Consider the following 8,535-nt stretch of genomic DNA (forward strand, 5'->3'; position numbering starts at 1 on the left):
CTAGTACTTAGTAAGTTTTCTCAATTTGTTTAAATTGTGGTGTGATCCCAGCATTAAAACTGGTCATCAGCCTCAGACATTTCACAAAGCCTGCCCTCTCAAAAGCCAGTTTTAGCACCATATTTGATGGAGGAGAGGTAGTTATGCTTCTAAGCATGAGTGCGTGGTGCAGGAATTTTCTGTAGAAATCTTTTTTTGTTAGGACTCAGAAACACCAGAATAGAAGGTGTCTTAGAAATTGCCTTTTCCCCTTTCCAATTAACTTAAGTAATGTTGGTCTTCCATAAATTCACATATATCATAGGCCAAATACATTGTCTGTTTTCAGTAACTCAAGATACAAATTTAGATAAAAATGCTATAATTGTTTTGGTTCAAACATTAAGAAAGGAAAAAGTTTAAGTGAGTTAGTTTTGCCCAAGTTCTTAAAAATATGGGATGGTCTGTCTTCAAGCTTTTTATGGAGATTGGATATATTCATGTGTCCCAGAGAGACAACGTTTTGAATTTTGAGTATGTGTATGTTCCTCACTTCATTTTTCATGTATATCAATAATTTGTATTTGTGGATTAAAGTTATGTAGTTTTAACTGTTATTATGTCATTTCTATGTGTGTTGATTTTTAAATTCCTCTTTAAATATTTAAAGGAAAGAAAGAAGGGGTATCTGTTATTTGTGGTTGGATGGCAGTGGATGAATATTTTACCAGCAAGTTATAGGACCTTTTAGAAACTTATGCAACAGGTATGTGTTTATTATTCAGTGCCTTCATGAAAAAAATAGATTTTTCAACTCCCGAGGTTATACTGGTGAACATAATTTAAAATAAAACCTGAGAAAAGTAAAAGAGATTAAATAAATATTCATGAAAATGCCCTCTTCAGGAAATAGGGTCATTTGAACAGTCTATTCCATTAAAAATCGCTTTATTTCACTTAAATTGGTTACCTCGCAGGGAAATCGAGACCAAAGACATGAATTTGAAATCTCTCCACTGCATTAAACAGATGGAATGTATCATTAAAAAAATCTATAACTGATCAGTTATTTTAACCAGTAAAGTCAGGGAGATATCAAATACACATTTAAATGCTATCTTAAAGTTATATAAAAATTAGTCTTTATAATTACATACAAATACTGATAAACTGAAAATTATACTTCTATAGCATTATTGATGATCTAAAAAAGTTGCCTAAAGGTAATATACTAACAGTTGCTTATAATAGTCAATTGAATGTAAATGCCAATCAGGACACAAAAGGTGCAATTGCTAGCACCTTTTGATTTTTATTTATGAAAATCATTACAAATTAAAACAAATGATCTCATCAAATGTTAATACATTTGAAACTTTACCATTCTAAATTGACTATTGATACCCAAGAGTGCTAATCTAAAAACCATTCTGGAATTATCACTCTAAATCATTTATTGCTAGTACATAGGTAGCTTCTCAGACTTCTGCTTATCATAACTTTACACTGTCCTCCTGTACCTCCATTTTACTCTCCCTTTCTCTTTAACTGATGCTTTTAAATTCTGTTCATTGTCTCAAATAATTTCAGAATCATTACAAGAATTCTGGAAAAGATGGGAGCGCATCTAGCTCACTAGTTGCAGCCCCTACTGAGAACTGCAAATCCCAGAGCTTTCCTGTATCAATCACATCACAATTCCTGGTCAAGTGACGTGCATGACAGAACCTGAGAAAGCAATTTGAGTGCCATGATTACATCATAAAGTTTGTTGGTAACAGATACCTTTGCCTTCCTCACCAGGCCCAGGTTCTTGGTCTCCCTGAGCAGAAGTGTATTGGAGTGGCTCTGGGATGTCGTGTTCATTTTGTATAAGAGAATGTCCTCTTTACAGACCTGGAGCAGCTTTTAGAGTCAAGAACGTGGGGTGTCACAGCTTTCCCTACAGTCAGGAGTGCAGGTAGGATTGAATTAATCATTATCTTGGTGTCTCAGTTGGGAGTCCTGCTCCACTTCCAGCATCTCCCTGAAGCAGTCCAGTGAAGATAAGGGTAGAGTGTGGTGAGTGACAGAATAGTGGAAGCCCTGGTTGGAATGTAGGTTACAAGTTCTATTAAGAAAGAAGCCAGGCGACTTCACTTCTTCACACCATGGTTACTGGGTGTAATCACTTGGAGTTTTTTTATTCATGTTAAGAATTTAAGACAGTTTAACAAGCAGATTGAGGTGTAATATTTTTGTTTGGAAAGTATAAATTTTAGTGTCTGTAAGAAATATGTGAGAGGGGCTAGACAGATTTCTCAGTGGATAAAGTACTTGGTGCGTAAGCATTAGGACCTGAGCTCAAGTTCCTATACTCACACAAGTTCTGGTTGGGAATGAGATCTCACCTATAATCTTAGCACTCCAGAGCTGGAACCATGGTTTCTCTGAGGCAAGTTCAGACCATTCGGGATTCGGTGGAGATACCATTATTCAATACAGATGGTGGAAAGAAATTAATAAAGTCACCCAATGTTAACCCTTGGGCTCCACATGCACATGTATACACATACACGCATAGCTACAGACATGTGTGCCTACACACTTTACAAACCCATGTACACACATGCATGCACACCATTTTCACAGACAAAAAGGGAGAAAGAAGAAATGTGTTCAAAAATGTAATAATTTATTTCAAATTGAAGTTTATTTCACAAAACAAAAACACTTGTTTCAAAACTAAAAAATAAATAAAGAAAAGGTGAACTCTTGTTGTAAGCCTGTTGCAAAGTTGGAGCTGGAAGCTGGATCTAGTAGGAGGAGGAAGAAGCAAAGGAGTAGACCAGCTGCAGCGTGCACACTCCCTGCCCACACTCCTCCCTGGCTGGTGCATCCCAGCTCCTTCCTGTGGTGTCCTCTGTTTGTGTCTAGGGCTCAAAAATCTCCCATCTTTAAGTCTTCCTTCTTCTTAGGTTACTGGATCCAGTTTTACAGGGATTCAGATGTCTTTTAGGTATGAACGGGATTAGACCTTTGTTCAATGCTGTCTTACTTCAGTTAAAAGCTGGCTCCGGAGTTGGGATATGGCTCCCCCTCCTCTAGACCCAAGCATGCTTGTTTAAAAGGTTTCCTCCAAAATTTCTGTCCATATCAGGGAATTCCCCTGCTGCTGTGTGACAGAGAAAGGAGAGCGAAACAAGATAAAGGGACAGACTATTCCCAATGGGGACTATTGCCGCTCATCTCATATGCTTTTGGTTTTGTTCTAACTCTCTAAAACTCTTTTGCTAATGTATAAATCTTACCTCAAGATCTGTAAGCATATAGGGTAAAGTTACAAATCTGAAAAATCTGGATCCCTTTCCACCCAAGCTGCAATGCTTATAATTACATCAATGGTAAATAGTGAACAGATATTTTGATTTTGTTAAACTTATTTCATAGACCTTGTAGTTGTTATTACTTATTACTGCTATAGACTAACAATCATTTTAAAATTGTGAAGTTAAAAAAATAGGAAATTCAGAAGATAGTTACATGAAAACCTACTATTTGTCAGTCAGTTAAAAATATAATTTAGGAATAGATGGCCACCCCAGCAGCGTCCAGTCTGTCCAAACAGGTGTGGAGCTTCAGTACATCTGTGGTCAGGCCCTTTGCCAAGCTAGCGAGGCCCCCTGATCAGATATATGACATCAAAGGTCGCCCTTTATTCTCCTGCATCTGAACAGAATAAGCTAGCTCAAGTAGAAAAGGAGTCGCTGCTGCTGGGACAACTCCTGAAGGATCCCAAGATATTTCCTGCTGTTCTGAATTCCCACATTAAGTGCTCCATCAAAATGAAAGGCCCAAAGGGCATCATAACAAAGGAAAGGTTTTCTCCCCTGACAGCCAACCTAACAAATTTACTTGCTGAAAATGGTTTCCTAAGCAACACCCAGGGAGTCATCTCTGCCTTTCCTGCCATCATGAGTGTCTACCATGGAAAGTGCCTTGTATGGTGACCACAACATCTCCTGTAGATGAAGCCATTCTCTCTAGGTTAAAGACAGCACTGAAGAGCTTCATGAGTCCAAGCCAACTATTGAAATTGGAGGTTCAGATTGACCTGTCAATTGTGGATAGGATGGTTGTTCGAATTGGGGAGACATACATTAATATACCTGTAAAGACTAAGATTCAGAAGCTCTGCCAGGCCGTTTGGGAGATGCTCTGAAAGGCTCCATCACCTGTGAAAGTTCTCATACTTGAAGCAACAATAAAATGCTTCCTGAATAGACATAAATAAATAAATAAATAAATAAATAAATAAATAAATAAATAAAATAAAATTTAATTTAAAAGTAAATTATGAGGGAGATATGGATGGGTTGTGGGAGAGGGACAGTAATTGTCTTCTGTGTTTTTACCCACTGGTAAAAGCTCATGAGGATCTAAAAGATTTGTCTAAACCCGTGGTTACACAGGCATCTCTGGTTAAACACAGTGAATCACAAAACAAACAAATAAAGAATGTGGGAAAAGTCTTGAGTGTAAGAGGGGTATTGTCAGGAGTGGGAAGGAGAAAAAATAGAGTGGAGATTGAGAGTAATTAGGATGTGTTACATATGTGTATGAAATTTTGAAAGAAAAATTTTAGTCAGTTAAAGAGAACAGGGTGCCTGAGGGATGGCAACTGGGATTGTGGCTTGGACTTTATAAGCATGTGCACACAGACATGAACACCCGCACACACAAGTGTATCTGCACACATTAAAATACATACACATGCACAAAAAATTATCAAACAAAAAAATTACGTAAACATCTGATATCTTATATATAGACACCACTGTGATAATAACATGCAACCCCTTTTGAGAAGCTTATATATGCAGCACCTCTCTTTTTCTTAACCCTTATGCTTAAAATCTGTATTGAGCCGGGCGGTGGTGGCGCACGCCTTTAATCCCAGCACTCGGGAGGCAGAGCCAGGTGGATCTCTGTGAGTTCGAGGCCACCCTGGGCTACCAAGTGAGCTCCAGGAAAGGCGCAGAGAAACCCTGTCTCGAAAAACCAAAAAAAAAAAAAAAAAAAAAAATCTGTATTGAAATACCTTTTAATAAACCATAGCACAACTCTGTTCAAAAACTATAAAATTAAAAATGATCAGGAATTAGAGTAAAAGACTGCATGTAATAAGAAAAGTAATGTGAACTGACTGGATGTCAAGAAGGGGACCAGCTATAAAGGGAAGAGGTATGAGAAGGCAGTGGGAGAAAGGAACCAGTGAGGAAAAGTACAATGAGACACACATATGAAGATACTGAGATCAAGTCCCTTATTTTGTTGCAGTGATGGCTAGTTAATTGTCAATTTGACACAACATAGATCATAGAGGAAGAAAGGCTCAATAACCATTGGCTAGATCAAATTGGCTTCTGTGTATAACCAAGGTGATTTTCTTGATAATGTTAATTAATTTGGGAAGGCCCAGGCCACTGTAGGTAGCTCCCTTCCCCGGGGTTTGGGTCCCAGATTGTGTAAATGTTGAGCAGTAAGTGTGCATGCATTCCCTCGCTCTCTGCTCTTGATTGTGGATGTGACTAAGTTCTTCAAGTTCACACATAAATTTCCCACAATAGACTGTAACCTGGAATGTAAGCTGATCAATGCCTTTCTTTCTTTCTTTTTTTTTTTTTTTTGGTTTTTCGAGACAGGGTTTCTCTGCGTAGCTTTGCGCCTTTCCTGGAGCTCACTTGGTAGCCCAGGCTGGCCTCGAACTCACAGAGATCCGCCTGGCTCTGCCTCCCGAGTGCTGGGATTAAAGGCGTGCGCCACCACCACCGCCCGGCTTTTTTTTTTTTTTTTAATGCCTTTCTTATGTAAGTTGCTTTTACCAGGGCATTCTATAACAGCCACAGGAAATGAAACTAATACAACTGCCAACCTAAAAACATTACTAAAAATATTAGCTTATGACTTTTTTCTTTTAAACTGAAATTATTTATTTGATTATAAATTTAAAATTAATTTTTCCAGCATGATTTCTTCTATAAAGCTCAGAGAAAGAAAATTTCCCTCATCTGAAGTTCTGTTAGCAGCAATGAGTATTCCTTTCTTGACTTGGTGTCTTAGAGGATGGAGTGCTAACAGTGTACCTATAGTAGGTGTAGAAAGTGTAGATACACTACTTCTCTCCCACACCTTTACACAGTGGCTTTGGTACAGTGGTAAGAACACAGTTTCCCTGGATTTCTGGAACTCAAATATGATAGTGATTTGTTTTTTCCTAGCATGGGGCTCTTATTGTTCCTGGAAACAATTATTTATTGAAAGTATCTTTTTTTTTCTTTAGAGAAAATTATCTAATTCTATCTAGACAGTACTATAAAGCTTAAAGAATTTCGACCTTGAGGAATTCCTTGATTTTGCTATATATTTATTTGCATGCAGCTCTTCTCATGAGGGCAAGAATGGCTAAAATTTTTCTAAACCATGTGCTGTTCTCAGAACACACTGAGTGTTCTTAAGATGAATATTTCAAAGCTGTATGTTTCCCGAGACTTTAGCCTGCATGGAGCTGTTGGCTTCAAGCTGCCTATTTTCTTCTTCGATGACTGTTTTGAGATAGAAAACTTTTGCATGCATTACTACTTTGTTTTCTGCATTTTAGTCAGGACTGACAACAGGGAATTCATTAAGTTTTGAAACTTCAGAAGTAAAAATGGATTATATCATGAGTACTCGAGAGAAATAACTTAAACAGTCATTGGAAATACAGTTAACTCTGAGGTCAGGCAGGAGACTGACAGGGAATCATGCAATGGTAAGGAGAGGTAAACAATGTGGACTGGGGAGAGCATGTCCAGTTTACAGGAGAGAGATACTGTGCAGATCCAGTGGGACAGAGTTGCCAGACGGTGTGATAGATGCATAGGATCTGAATTTTAGCATGCCAGTTGTCAACACAACATAATACTTTGGAAGCTGGGGATATGGGTCTGAGGACCAGTCAGTCTGCAGGTCAGGAGTTTGCTCCCTCTATAGACAAAAACTTTAAACAATATGTTTCAATGATTATCAATTGCTTCTCTAAGGAATTGTTCCATTTAGACAGTATTAAACAGTATGTGTCAATTCTTGCCCTATTTTTGCGTGCTTTATCCTTAAGGAGGAAAACAATGACTATGATCCATTTTCTGTATAAAAATGCAATACATTTGAAGACTCGAGCACCCACAGAGAACCTATTAATCTCCTAGTGAAATGGTAGCAAAATGTTCTTATTATATTGCTCACACAGTTTTCTCAGGACTTTAGCTAAGAGGATTTAATAAGACCCTGTTTAAGACAGGAGGAAAGAGCTGTATCTTCTCACAGTGGGGTTTCTTTAAATCACTAAAATAACTCCTGTTCGAACTGAAAGCTCTTGATATGCTTAAATATGCTTAATTAGCCCTAATACTGAACACTTAGTCAAAACATATTGTCATTGAGTGAAACAACCGCAAAGACAGTTCCTAATAATGACAGTTGTTTTGGACTGAGAATGGACTAAAACCATCCTGCCAAATGTTCCTGTGCATAACCATACTCTCCCAAACATACGTATTCAGAAAGTAAATTCTGATGTTTGTAAGTTAATGGAATTCAACTTGATGTCCTTTTGCATGCAACATTTTATCTGTAAACAAAGCTTAATATTGCATTGTTACATTATTTATCAGTATCTTTGATGTCATTCAACCATTTCCATCAATGTAACAATTTGAAGGCATATATAGGCAACCAAATGAATGATCTTTACTTCAAGGAAATGAAGGGAGTTTTCCTAGGCACTCTGATAAACAGGGGTGCCTTGAGCTTACATTTTGATCTTGATTTCAACGTTGTATAATTAGTTATATGTTTCATGTTTATATATTTCTATGTCTTTGTGTATGGTGTGTGTGCGTGTGTGTGTTGTGCATGCATGTTTGCATATGTGTGCATACAAATGTGTACAGTGGTAAGTGTGCATTTGTGGTCTCACTCATGTGAAGGCCTCAGTCTGATTTTGGGACTCTTCCTTCATTGCTGTTCCATCTTATTGAGGTAGGGCCTCTCAATCAAGCCTAGAGCTTGTCAGTATAAGCCATTCAACTAGCCATTTGGACCTAGGGATCTCCTGTCTTAGACTTCAGAGGATGGGATTCCATGCAGGCTACTTTGCTCACCTAAGACTTATATGGATTCTAGAGATCCCAACTCTGGGCCTCTTGCTTGCATGGTAAACATTTTAACTGATGAACCACTCATGCGTATTTAGTTTTTTGTTTGTTTGGTTGGTTGATTGGTCTTTGATTCTTCATCTACCTCACTGATCCCAGTAGCCATCTTCTTGGTCCCACTCATCACTGAACCCTTTCACACCTAGTATTCACCCTTCCTTCTTATTTTTTGTAATGATTTTTTTAGTATATATTATTTTAGTATTTTTATCTGTCTTCAAGAAAATAATGGTTCCCATTTTTTCTCATTTTCTTTCTATTGTGATATAAATATCCTCACAAAAAGAAAAAAAAGGGATGAGAGGACTTATGTTTGCTT

General features: G+C 37.7%; 1 pseudogene; it reads left to right on the top strand.

Moving 5' to 3' along the window:
- Positions 1-3,550: 3,550 nt before the first annotated feature.
- Positions 3,551-4,230, top strand: LOC102916406 (ATP synthase peripheral stalk subunit OSCP, mitochondrial pseudogene; annotated as a pseudogene).
- The last annotated feature ends 4,305 nt before the right edge of the window (positions 4,231-8,535 follow it).

The sequence above is a fragment of the Peromyscus maniculatus genome, chromosome 6, assembly GCF_049852395.1.
Source record: "Peromyscus maniculatus bairdii isolate BWxNUB_F1_BW_parent chromosome 6, HU_Pman_BW_mat_3.1, whole genome shotgun sequence".
NCBI classification, from domain to species: domain Eukaryota; kingdom Metazoa; phylum Chordata; class Mammalia; order Rodentia; family Cricetidae; genus Peromyscus; species Peromyscus maniculatus.